The sequence below is a fragment of the Muntiacus reevesi genome, chromosome 8 (assembly GCF_963930625.1).
Source record: "Muntiacus reevesi chromosome 8, mMunRee1.1, whole genome shotgun sequence".
NCBI lineage: Eukaryota > Metazoa > Chordata > Mammalia > Artiodactyla > Cervidae > Muntiacus > Muntiacus reevesi.
In genome coordinates this window covers 31,243,733-31,257,874 of record NC_089256.1, presented here as the reverse complement: position 1 = coordinate 31,257,874, position 14,142 = coordinate 31,243,733, and positions in this window count along the sequence as shown.

Sequence of the window (14,142 nt, the reverse complement as noted above, 5' to 3'; positions counted from 1 at the left end):
ATATCCCTTCCCTCTTGAAGCTCCCTCCCATCTCTCTCCCCATCCCACCCTTCTAGGTTGATACGGAGATCCTGCTTGAGTTTCCTGAGACACATAGCAAATTCCTGTTGGCTGTCTATTTTACATATGGTAATGTCAGCTTCCGTGTTACTCCTCCATACATCTCACCTCTCCTCCCCTCCCTGTGTCCATAGGCCTCTTCTTTTTGTCTGTTTCTCCACTGCTTCCCTGAAAATAAATTATTCAGTACCATCTTTATAGATTCCATATATATGCATTCAGTTCAGTTCAGTCGCTCAGTCGTGTCTGATTCTTTGTGACCCCATGAACTGCAGCACGCCAGGCCTCCCTGTTCATCACCAGCTCCCGGCGTTCACCTGGGACAAACCCATGTCCATCAAGTTGGTGATGCAATCCAGGCATCACATCCTCTGTCGTCCATCTCCTCCTGCCCCCAATCCCTCCCAGCATCAGGGTCTTTTGCAATGAGTCAACTCTTCGCATGAGGTGGCCAAAGTATTGGAGTTTCAGCTTCAGCATCAGTCCTTCCAATGAACACCCAGGACTGATCTCCTTTAGGATGGACTGGTTGGATCTCCTTGTAGTCCAAGGGACTCTCAAGAGTTTTCTCCAACACCACAGTTCAAAAGCATCAATTTTTCAGTGCTCAGCTTTCTCCACCGTCCAACTCTCACATCCATACATGACCACTGGAAAAACCATACCCTTGACTAGACGGACCTTTGTTGGCAAAGTAATGTCTCTGCTTTTTAATATGCTGTCTAGGTTGGTCATAACTTTTCTTCCAAGGAGTAAGCGTCTTTTAATTTCATGGCTGCAATCACCATCTGCAGTGATCTTGGAGCCCCCCAAAATAAAGTCTGTCACTGTTTCCACTGTTTCCCCATCTATTTGCCATGAAGTGATGGGACCAGATGCCATGATCTTAGTTTTCTGAATGTTGAGCTTTAAGCCAACTTTTTCACTCTCCTCTTTCACTTTCATCAAGAGGCTTTTTAGTTCCTCTTCGCTTTCTGCCATAAAGGTGGGTGTCATCTGCATATCTGAGGTTATTGATATTTCTCCCAGCAATCTTGATTCCAGCTTGTGCTTCATCCAGCCCAGTGTTTCTCATGATGTACTCTGCATATAAGTTAAATAAGCAGGGTGACAATATACAGCCTTGATGTACTCCTTTTCCCATTTGGAACCAATCTGTTGCTCCATGTCCAGTTCTAACTGTTGCTTCTTGACCTGCATATAGGTTTCTCAAGAGGCAGGTCAGGTGGTCTGTATTCCCATCTCTTTCAGAATTTTCCACAGTTTATTGTGATCCACACAGTCAAAGGCTTTGGCATAGTCAATAAAGCAGAAATAGATGTTTTTCTGGAACTCTCTTGCTTTTTCAATGATGCAGTGGATATTTGCAATTTGATCTCTGGTTCCTCTGCCTTTTCTAAAATCATTAGTATATGATATTTACCTTTGTCTTTCTGACTTACTTCACTCTGTATAATAGGCTCTAGGTTCATCCTCCCCCTTAAACTGACTCAAATGCATTCCTTTATATGTATGTCTGAGTAATATTTCATTGTATATATGTACAACAACTTCTTTATCCATTCATCTGTTGATGGACATCTAGGTTGCTCCCATATTCTAGCTATTGTAAATAGTCTGTAATGAACATTGGTGTACATGTGTCTTTTTCAATTTTGGTTTCCTCAGGGTATATGCCTAGGAGTGGGAATTCAGGGTCATTTGGTGGTTTTAGTCCTAGTGTTTTAAGGAATCTCCATGCTGTCTTCCATAGTGGCTGTATCAATTTACATTTCCACCAACAGTGTAAGAGGGTTCCCTTTTCTCCACACCCTCTCCAGCATTTATTGTTTGTAGACTTTTTGATGAGGGCCATTCTGACTGGTGTGAGGTGATATCTCACTGTAGTTTTGATTTGCATTTCTCTAATAATGAGCAGTGATGAGCATCTTTTCATGTGTTTGTTAGCCATCTGCATGTCTTCTCTGGAGAAATGCCTGTTTAGGTCTTTTTCCCACTTTCTGATTGGTTTGTTTGTTTTTCTGGTATTGAGTTGTTTGAGCTGCTTGTATATTTTGGAAATTAATCCTTTGTCAGTTGCTTCATTTGCTATTATTTTCTCTCATTCTGAAGGTTGTCTTTTCAACCCTTATAGTTTCCTTTGCTATGCAAAAGCTTTTAAGTTTAATCAGGTCCCACTTGTTTATTTTTGTTTTTATTTCCATTACTCTAGGAGGTGGGTCATAGAGGATCTTGCTTTGATTTATGTCATTGTATGTTCAGTCTATGTTTTCCTCTAAGAGTTTTATAGTTTCTGATCTTACATTTAGGCCTTTAATCCATTTTGAGTTTATCTTTGTGTATGGTGTTAGGAAGTGTTCTAATTTCATTCTTTTACATGTAGCTGTCCAGTTTTCCCAGCACCACTTAATGAAGAGGCTGTCTTTGCCCCATTGTATATTCTTGACTCCTTTGTCAAAAATAAGGTACCTATAGTTGCATGGATTTATTTCAGGGCTTTCTATCTTGCTCCATTGGTCTATATTTCTGTTTTTGAGAGAGTACCATACTGTCTTGATGACTGTAGCTTTGTAGTATAATCTGAAGTCAGGAAGGTTGATTCCTCCAGCTCCATTCTTCTTTCTCAAGACTGCTTTGGCTATTTAGGGTCTTTTGTATTTCCATATGAGTTGTGAATTTTTTTTTTTATTCTAGTTCTGTGAAAAAAATGCCATTGGTAATTTGATAGGGATTGCACTGAATCTGTAGATTGCATTTGGTAATGTAGTCATTTTCACAATATTGACTCTTCCTTCCCTGGTGGCTCAGTGGTAAAGAATCTGCCTGCAATGCAGGAGGCCCATGTTTAATCCCTGGGTCAGAATGATCCCCTGGAGAAGGAAATGACAACCAACTCCAGTATTCTTGCCTGGGAAATCACATGGACAGAGGAACCTGGCCTCCATGGGGTTGCAAAGAGTCAGACACGATTGAGTGATGAACACGTGCACACTTGCATTCAGGAATATGGAATATCTCTCTATCTGTCTATGTCATCTTTGATTTCTTGCATCAATGTCTAATAATTTTCTGTATACAGCTCTTTTCTCTCCTTAGGTAGGTTTATTCCTAGACATTTTATTCTTCTTGTTGCAATGGTGAATGGGATTGATTCATTAATTTCTCTTTCTGATATTTCATTGTTAGTATATAGAAATGCAAGTGATTTCTGTGTATTGATTTTATATCCTGCAACTTTGCTAAATTAACTGATTAGCTCTACCAATTTTCTGATAGTATCTTTAGGGTTTTATATGTATAGTATCATATCATTTGCAAACAGTGAGAGCTTCACTTCTTCTTTTCTGATCTGGATTCATTTTATTTCTTTTTCTTCTCTGGTTGCTGTAGCTATTACTTCCAAAGCTATGTTGAATAATAGTGGTGAGAGTGGACACCCTTGTCTTGTTCCTCATCTTAGGGGGGATGCTTTCAGTTTTTCACCATTGAAAATAATGTTAGCTTTGGGCTTATCATATATGGCCTGTACTGTGTTGAGGCAGGGTTCCTTCTATGCCCATTTTTTGAAGAGTTTTAATCATAAGTGGGTGCTGAATTTCGTCAAAGACTTTTTCTGCATCTATTGAGATTATCATATGGTTTTTATCTTTCAATTTGTTAATATGGTGTATCACATTGATTGATTTGCATATATTGAACAATCCTTGCATCCCGGAAATAAACCCAACTTGATCATGGTGTATGAACTTTTTAATGTATTGTTGAATTCTGTTTGCTAAACTTTTGTTGAGGATTTTTGCATCTATGTTCATCAATGATATTGGCCTATAGTTTTCTTTTTTTGTGTTGTCTTTGTCTGATTTTGGTATCAGAGTGATGGTAACCTTGTAGAATGAGTTTGGAAGTGTTCCTTCTTCTGCAATTTTTTGAAAGAGTTTTAGAAGGATAGGCATTAGCTCTTCTCTAAATGTTTGATATGGTTCTCCTGTGAAGCATCAGGTCCTGGGCTCTTGGGAGATTTTGGGGGATTTTTTATCACAGTTTAGATTTCAGTGCTGGTAATTGGGTTCTTCATAATTTCTGTTTCTTCCTGGCTCAGTCTTGGAAGATTGAACTTTTCCAAGAATCTGTCCATTTCTTCCATGCTATCCATTTTATTGCTGTATAGTTGTTCATAATAGTCTCTTATAATCCTTTGCATTTCTGCATTGTCTGTTGTAACATCTCCTTTTTCATTTCTATTTTTGTTGATTTGATTCTTTTCTCTTATTTTTTTGATGAGTCTGGCTAAAGGTTTGTCAATTTTGTTTATCTTCTCAAAGAACCAGCTTTTAGTTTTATTAATCTTTGCTATTGTTTCTTTCATTTCTTTTTCATTCATTTCTGCTCTGATCTTTATAATTTATTTCCTTCTGCTAATTTCGGGGTTTTTCTTGTTCTTTCTTTTCCATTTGTTTTAGGTATAAACTGAGGTTGTCTATTTGATGTTTTTCTTATTTCTTGAGGATTGTATTTCTATAAACTTCCCTCATAGAACTGCTTTTGTTGTGTCCCATGGGTTTTGAGTTGTAGTGTTTTCATTGTCATTTGTGTCTAGGAGTTTTTTTATTTCCCTTCTGCTTTCTTAAGTAACCTGTTCATTATTTAGAAATGTATTGTTTAATCTCCATGTGTTTGTGTTTTTTACAGTTTTTTCCCTTGTATTTGATATCTAGTCTTGTAGCATTGTGGTTGGAAAAGATGCTTGATACGATTTCAATTTTCTTAAATTTCTTGAAGTTTGATTTGTGACCCAACCTGTGGTCTATCTTGGAGAATGTTCCACGTGCACTTGAGAAGGTATATTCTTCTGCATTTGGATGGAATGTCCTGAAGATATCAATGAGACCCATCTTGTCTAATGTATCATTTAAGACTTGTGTTTCCTCGTTAATTTTCTGTTTTGATAACCTGTCCATTGATGTAATTGGGGTGTTAAAGTGGCCTACAATTATTGTGTTAATGTCGATTTCTCCTTTTATGTCTGTTAGTGTTTGTCTTATGTATTGAGGTGCTCCTATATTGGGTGCATAAATATATCACTTGTTATGTCTTCCTCTTGGATTGATCCCTTGATCATTATGTAGCATCCTTCCTTATCTCTTGTGATATTCTTTAAGTTCTACTTTGTCTGATATGAGAATTGCTATACCAGCTTTCTTTTGCTTTCCGTTTGCATGGAGTATGTTTTTCATACTCTCACTTTCAGTCTATATGTGTCTTTAGGTCTGAAGTGGGTTTTTTGTAGACTGCGTATATACAGGTCTTGTTTTTGTATTCATTCAGCCAGTCTGTGTCTTCTGGTTAGAGCATTTAATCCATTTACATTTAAAATAATTATTGAAATATATGTTCCTATTGCCATTTTCTTAATTGTTTGGGGTCTATTTTTGTAGAACTTTTTCTTCTCTTATATTTCTTGACTATGTAAGTCCCTTTAACATTTGTTATAAAGCTGGTTTGGTGGTACTGAATTCTCTTAACTTTTGCTTATCTGAAAAGCTTTTGATTTCTCCATCAATTTTATTTGAGATCCTTGCGGGGTAGAGTAATCTTGGTTGTAGATTTTTCCCTTTCAGTACTTTAAATATATCCTTCCATTTCCTTCTTGCCTGCAGAGTTTCTGCTGAAAGATCAACTGTTAAACGTATGGGGTTCCCCTTGTATGTTATTTATTGCTTTTCCCTTGCTGCTTTTAAGATTCTTTGTGTTTAATCTTTGTTAGTTTGATTAGAATGTGTCTTGGCATGTTTCTCTTTGGGTTTATCCTGTATGGGAGTCTTTGCCCCTCTTGGACTTGATTGACTATTTCCTTTTCTATGTTGGGGAAATTTTCAACTATAATCTCTTCAAAAATGTTCTCATATCCTTTCTTTTTCTCTTCTTCTGGGACCCCTATAATTAGAATATTGTTGCATTTAATATTGTCGCAGAAGTCTCTGAGACTATCCTCAGTTCTTTTCTCTCATTTTACTTTATTCTGTTCTTCAGCAGTTATCTGCACCATTTTATCTTCCAGCTCACCAATCCATTCTGCTTCAGATATTCCACTATTGATTCCTTCTAGAGTATTTTTAATTTCAGTAGTTGTGTTGTTTGTCTCTGTGTGTTTATTCTTTAATTTTTCTAGGTCTTTGTTAATCGACTCTTGCCTTTTCTCCATTCTGTTCTCAAGGTTTTTGATCATCTTTACTGTCATTATCCTCAATTCTTTTTCAGGTAGTTTGCCTATTTCCTCTCCATTTATTTGGACTTCTATGTTTTTAGTTTGTTCCTTCATTTGTGCAGTATTTCTCTGCCTTTTTACTATTAATTTTTAGACTTACTATGTTTGAAGTCTCTTTTCCCCTGGCTTCAAGGTTGAATTCCTTCTTCGTTTTGGTTTCTGCCCTCCTAAGCTTGGTCCAGTGGTTTGTGTAAGCTTTATACAGGGTGAGATTTGTGCTGAGTTGTTGTTTTTTTTTTTTTTCCCTTTCATGGGCAGGGCTGAGGGAGGTGGTAATCCTGTCTGCTGATGATTGGGTTTGTATTTTTGTTTTGTTTGTTGTTTGGATGAAGCGTCCTGCACAGGGTGCTACTGGTGGTTGGGTGATGCCAGGTCTTGTATTGAAGTTGTTTCCTTTGTAGGAATTTTCACTATTTGATATTTCCTAGGGTTAGGAGTTCTCTGGTAGTCTAGGGTCTTGGAGTCGGTACTCCCACTCCAAAGGCTCAGGGCTTGATCTTGAGTTTTGCGTGGTTCTATATATTCTTTTCTTGTGTTCAGGTATTCTTGTCCATTCTCATCTGGTGTTCTGCAAGCACTTCTGTGTCTGAAGGTGTATTTCTGATGTACTTGTGGAGAGAGATGTACTCCATGTCTACCTACTCCTCCACCATCTTGTTCAATCTCTTGTAGACTTTTTAATGATGGCCATTTTGACCAGTGTGTTAGGTATCTGTAGTTTTGATTTGCATTTCAGAGACAACATCGCTATCTTTTCTTCCACTTCTGACCAGCCCATATTTGTGGGTTTCTCTGTCTAGGTTCATTCTCATGGGGCATCCAGGTTTCATGGAGTCTGAAGTTCATAGAACTTAGGGGACCCTCTGTAAGAACAAGATACAAAATTATTTAAGGGCAAAAATAAATACTTATTTTGAAGAGGAATATGCCATAAGGGTCCTTTGTGCATAAAGACCCTGAAGCTTAGGCTTCATTAATTTCATGGTAAATCCACAATGCCTTCCTCAAGTCTTGTCTTCAAACCTCGAAGTTGTCTACACATATTACCAGGCAAGCTTTACTACCATGACTTCAACTATCCCCTCTGGATAAATGATTCTAAATCCATGTCTTCCAGCTTTAACTCTGTCCTAAGCTGCAGACCAGTATGTTCAACCACCCTCCAGACTGTATCACTGAGATGCTGACGGGCACTCTTACACAAACCCATTTAAACAGACTGGCCTTGCCGGCCCTCGGAACATTCTCTCCCTTTACTCCTGTACTGGAGGGAGCCATGCTGGCCCAGGGATGGAAAACCAAGCCCACATTCCACCAGTCATTCTCCATTCACCACTGAATCCTCAGTTGGGAGCCAGATCTTGGCATGGTTCCCTCCTCCGCATCTCTCAGACCTGCCCCCTGCTCCACATCTTCTCAAGATATCTCCTGCCATCCACCTCAAGTGTAACTGCAGTGTACTCTAACTGGTCTCCTGTCTTCCAATTTGTTCTTTCCCCAGTTCCATTCTGAAGACCAACTCATTTTTTCCAAGATGCAGATCTAGCCATGTGATTTCTATTCTTCTGTGGTCCCCACTGTTATGGAGCATGTCCAGGTGCCTGGATAAGGCACACAGGCTTCTACCTGGTTCCGGGGGCCGCACTGGCCACCACTGCCCTGAATACACACCTTTTGTGCCACCAAAGTAACCCTTTTATCTTCGTCTTTACCCCGTGTCCTCATTTCATCTCTCCCATCACCTGCCTGTCCCCGCATCCTCTCCACAGTGTCCATCTGGACCACATCTGCTTGTCTTTTACTGCTCAGGCCCATATTATTTGAAGTTAGAGCCCTCTTCGGTCCTGAGCAGTGTTAAGCTCCCAGGGCCTCCTGCATTTCAGGCCAAATTCTGCCAGAGCTCTGGTCCCTTTTGCTGTATCTATTGTGAAGAATTAAATGGACATCCTTTCTCTTCCCAGCAGTCAGGCTGATCTTGGCATACTTTCAGTTTCACTGCTATCTCCAGAGTGCACAGATCTATTCTGTGGTTTTCCCCTCCCAGTAGGACTATGTTATAAGATGTACATTAAGAGACAAAACTGACCTTGGCAAAATTGCAGTTTCCCTGCCATTGCTGTCTGTAACTTCCCAGTGCTCATCTCTCTCTCCTCCCATTTTCTTTCCTTTCTTCTTGAATTCTATGGACTTGTTTCAGTAAAACTGACACCTGCTGCAGGGTTCTTCTGAAATGGCAAAATATAATACTTATGGTGAAAATAGCACCAAATATAAAATTGGAAGCTATCAATAATTATGTGGGTGAAATGGCCCCTGATACTATATCATACTGATTAAAAAAAAAAATTGAAGAGTCTGAGGCTTCCTGAGTATTAGGTTACAAAGAACACCTTAGAGATAATTAATTCAAAGCAGTAAGAGTTTACTTACCTAGAGCTGCACCACACTGTCTATTTCCATTTTCATTTCAATAATTTGCAGTTGAATCAAAGGAAAAATGTAGTTCCTTGGTTACAATAGCCACATTTCTAATGCCCAGCAGCCACATGGGCAGTAGCTCCTGTATTAGATGGGGCAGATACAGAATATTTCCCTCATGGCAGCAAGTTCTGCTGGACAGTGCAATCCTAAGAAGTATAATATAGAAGAAGCAACCATGTTTGATTGTCTCAGGCTAAAGACAAGGGTGGGGCTTCTAAAGATGAAAACCACAAAGGTCACTGGGAAAAGTGTATGATTTATTACACTAGTGCTTGGCTTCTCTGTTTGGAATCAGTTTGTAATGGTAGAAGTTGGGGCCAGCTGATTGTTGAGCCCCAAGTCCATTTGTTGATCCTATAGAGCACAAAGGTCACCACTGGATTGTTTTTCTGTTGATCACCCCCACCTCCCATGTTTTTGGAGAAGCATTTTCTCTGGTTTATCCTGGGCACTTGCTACTTGCTGTGTTACACTCTCCATGGAGTCATGGAACAGGCTAGTTCTGATGTGCTTATTTAAGGTAGAAGACAATTCCCATGAATATATCTCATTCACTGGGATCCAGCACATCTGGTCACTCAGGAAAACTGATCTGTGCTGATTATACTAGTGGGAGGTGAGTAGGCAACTTCCCGGGAACAGGCTATGAATTTGTTTCTGAAGACAACATCCTCTTTATTTGGGAGTACTTGGAAGGCTGAGGGGAAATTATTTGGAAGACACCATCATTCTGCGCTTATAAGACAAGAATATTTTCCTCCCATATAGAGTGTGCCAAGGAAATCTGTTCTCCATAGAAGATAGAGGTTACAGACCTGGGAAAATTCATGTCTGGTTTAAAATTTAAAATAGGCATTCCAGATCTTGCTCTTGCAACTGGTGGATTCTCAATGCTATTTTCCAGGAACATTGTATTTTCTTTTATTAGATAACTTCTTGGGCAAGTGTCAGGCTGCAGTAAATAATAAATTAGCTTGATTCGCTCAGGCCTTTAGAAGCCTGGAACATTTGGGAATTAGGCAAGGGATTGAGAGATGGTTTGGAGAAAAAAAAGAGGAAAATAAGCATGATAAGCAAGTGAGGAGTTCTCTTGAATTTTGTCAAGTGCTTTTTTTTCATCTGTTGAGATAATCATATGATTTTTACACTTCATGCTGCTAATGTGGTGAACATGTTTATTGATTTGTATATGTTGAACCGTCCTTGCATCCCAGAGGTAAATCCCACTTGATCATTGTATACGATCCTTTTAATGTGCTGTTGAATTTGGTTTGCTAGCATTTAACTGAGAAAAGCTTTATTGATTGATCGATTCATTCATTTATACATTGTCTGGTATATCTGCCATATACTATACACTGTGCCAAATAATAGCTCTAATTGTATTGCCCTTTTCACATACATTATGTGACACCTTATGATGAACTTGTAATGCAGGTTTTTGTTTTTTTTTAATATTGCTTTTATGGTTGAGGAAATTGAGGCTCATAGAGGGTAGTTACCCTCAAGGTCACACAGCCAGTTGTTAGTGAGGTTAGGATTCATTTTTAAGGTGACTCGCTCACACAGGTCTCTCTTTTCTGCATTCACTTTCTTGTAGATCCTTGTTCCCTGGCTCCAGTGAAAGGAGAGTGCCAAGATTATGTCCTGAAATGGTCCTATAACCAGAAGGAACAGGCTTGCCGACAATTCTGGTATGGCGGCTGTGGAGGTGATGCCAACCGGTTCAAGACCAAGGAAGCATGTGAAGCTGGTGTGTTCCAGTTTCCCTGCAGAGTCAGAAAGAGCCTCAGCGCTGCTGCCTCTTAAAAAACTCATGGAATGCAGATGACCTTTCCTGAGACGGTGCCACCCAGCTCAGAAGTGATGAAGCCCACACCACGACCTCAGAGTTTGGACCCCTCAACCTGTGAAGTGTTTTCTGCCGGTGAGGGCTTGGACCAGATGATTTGTGAAGGACTTCACTCTAGTAGTTTCAAAAAAAGGAATGGAAACTTTCCTGAAAATTCTTTAAATGATTTAAAAACTTCACAAGAAAGAAACTTGACATTACCTAAAAGTTTTCTTGGCATGGTAGCAAAAAGAAATTTTTCTTGACATAGTAAGTAAAACCTCATTTGGAAATGAGTTGAAACGATATCCTTTTTATCATCAAGACAACATGGAAGCATTAGTTCAAGGGGTGGGGGGGTCTGGAAAAGGGATATCCAATGTGAAATTTCATCTTTATTATGTAGTATAAGAATAAAGGCATCCTTGATTAAACCACTTGGTGTGAGACGATATATGATACCACTCACTATGCTCTGCATTATACTGTGTGAAGTAGCAATAGAGGGAAAGGAAACAGCAGTGAGTTTGTGATGGGCTGGATCCACTGACATCAACTACAATGACTTTTGTCCTCCAAAATTTGGGGATTGGGCAATTCAGGTGACCTTGTCAATACATATATGGGACGAAGGGTCTAGGTTCACCCTGCAGAAGGAATTTGCAATATGGTAGGATGACTGTGATATTTGCAAGATTTTCCTCCAATTCACAGGTCAGTTCTCCAGGCTCTGAACTTGGGTTCAGCTTCAGGGAAGAACCGAACTGCATGCAATTCTGGAGCTACAGGGTATTGAGGGTGCCTGGTGCAGGGCCTCTGGGGCATCATGTAATAGCTCAGGCTGCCATGACAAAACACCATAGGATGGGTGTCTTAACATCAGTAATTTATAACATCAGTAATTTATTTCTCACGGTTCTGGGGGCTGCAAGTTCGAGATCAAGGTGTTAGCTAATTGGTTCCTGGTGAGAGCTCTCTTTCTGGACTGCAGAAAACTGCCTTCTCACAATGTCCTCAAATAGCCTTTCTTCTCTGTGGAGACAGACACACTATTCAATTCAGTTGAGCTTCTCAATTGTGTCTGACTATTTGCGACCACATGGACTGCAGCACGCCAGGCTTCCCTGTCCATCATCAACTCCCGGAGCTTTCTCATACTCATGTCCATTGAGTCGGTGATGCCATCCAACCGTCTCATCCTCTGTTGCCCTCTTCTCCTCCTGCCTTCAATCTTTCCCAGCATTAGGGTCTTTTTAAGGAGTTAGTGCTTTGCACAAGGTGGCCAAAGTATTAGAGTTTCAGCTTCAGCATCAGTCCTTCCAATGAATATTCAGGACTGATCTCCTTTAGGATGGACTGGTTGGATCTCCTTGCAGTCCAAGGGACTCTCGAGTGTCTTCTCCAACATCACAGTTCAAAAGCATCAATTCTTTGGTGCTCAGCTTTCTTTATGGTCCAACTCTTACATCCATACATGATTACTGGAAAAACCATAGCTTTGACTAGACAGACCTTTGTTAGCAAAGTAAAGTCTCTGTTTTTTAATATGCTGTCTAGGTTGGTGATAACTTTTCTTCCAAGGAGAAAGCATCTTTTAATTTCATGGTTGCAGTCACCATCTGCAGTGATTTTGGAGCCCCCCAAAATATAGTCTCTCACTGTTTCCATTGTTTCCCCATCTATTTGCCATGAAATGATGGGACCAGATGCCATGATCTTAGTTTTCTGAATGTTGAGCTTTAAACCACTTTTTCACTCTCCTCTTTCACTTTCTTCAAGAGGCTCTTTAGTTCTTCTTCGCTTTTTGCCATAAAGGTGGTGTCATCTGCATATCTGAGGTTATTGATATTTCTCCCAGCAATCTTGATTCCAGCTTGTGCCTCATCCAGCCTGGCATTTCGCATGATGTACTCTGCATAGAAGTTAAATAACCAGGGTGACAACACACAACCTTGTTGAACTCCTTTCCCGATTTGAAATCTGTCCATTGTTCCGTGTCTGGTTCTACGTGTTGCTTCTTGACCTGCATACAGGTTTCTCAGGAGGCAGGTAAGGTAGTCTGGTATTCCCGTCTTTTTAAGAAGTTTTCCTTTGTTTTGATCCACACAGTCAAAGCATTTGGCATAGTCAAGAAAACAGAAATAGATGTTTTTCTGGAATTTACTTGCTGTTTCTATGATCCAACAGATATTGTCATTTTGATCTCTGGTTCATCTGCCTCCTAAATCCAGCTTGAATGTCTGTATATTCTTGGTTCATGTACTATTGAAGCCTAGCTTGGAGAATTTTGAGTACTACTTTGCTAGCATGTGAGATGAGTACAAATGTGAGATAGTTAGAACATTCTTTGGCATTATCTTTCTTTGGGATTGGAATGAAAATTGACCTTTTCCAATCCTGCGGACACTGCTGAGTTTTCCAAATTTGCTGACATATTGAGTACAGCACTTTCACAGCATCCTCTTTTAGGCTTTTAAATAGCTCAGCTGGACTTTCATCACCTCCACTAGCTTTGTTTGTAATGATGCTTCCTAAGGCCCACTTGACTTTGGACTCCAGGATGTCTGGCTCTAGGTGAGTGATCACAACATTGTGGTTATCTGGGTCATTAAGATCTATTTTGTATAGTTGTTCTGTGTATTCTTACCACCTATTCTTAATATATTCTGCTTCTGTTAAGTCCATACTGTTTCTTCTGTTAGATCCATACCATTCTTGCCTTGAGAACCCCATGAACAGTACAAAAAGGCAAAAAGATATGACACTGAAAGATGAACTCCCCCATTGTGCAATATGCTACTGGAGAAGAGTGGAGAAATAGCACCAGAAAGAATGAAGAGACAGAGCCAAAGCAAAAACAACGCCTAGTTGTGGATGTGACTGGTGATGGAAGTAAAGTCCAATGCTGTAAAGAACAATATAGCATAGGAACCTAGAATGTTAGATTCATAGATCCATGGAATGTAAGGTAAATTGGAAGTGGTCAAACAGGAAATGGTAAGAGTGAGCATTGACATTTTAGGAACCAGTGAACTAAAATGGACCGAAATGGTGAATTTAATTCAGATGACCATTATGTCTACTACTGTGGGCAGGAATCCCTTAGAAGAAATGAAGTAGCCCACCTAGTCAACAAAAAAGTCCAAAATGCAGTAATCGGGTGCAATCTCAAAAACAACAGAATGGTTTCTATTCATTTCCAAGGCAAACCATTCAATATCACAGTATTCCAAGATTACGGCCCAACCACTAATGCTGAAGAAGCTAAATGGTTCTATGATGACCATCCCCAGATGGTTAATACTGAAATCAGCTGATTATATTCTTTGCAGCCAAAGATGGAGAAGCTCTGTACAGTCAGCAAAACAAGACCAAGAAGTGACTTTGGCTCAGATCATGAACTACTTACTGCCAAATTCAGACTTAAATTGAGGAAAATAGGGAAAACCACTGGACCATTCGGTATGACCTAAATCAAATCCCTTGCAATTATACAGTGGAGATG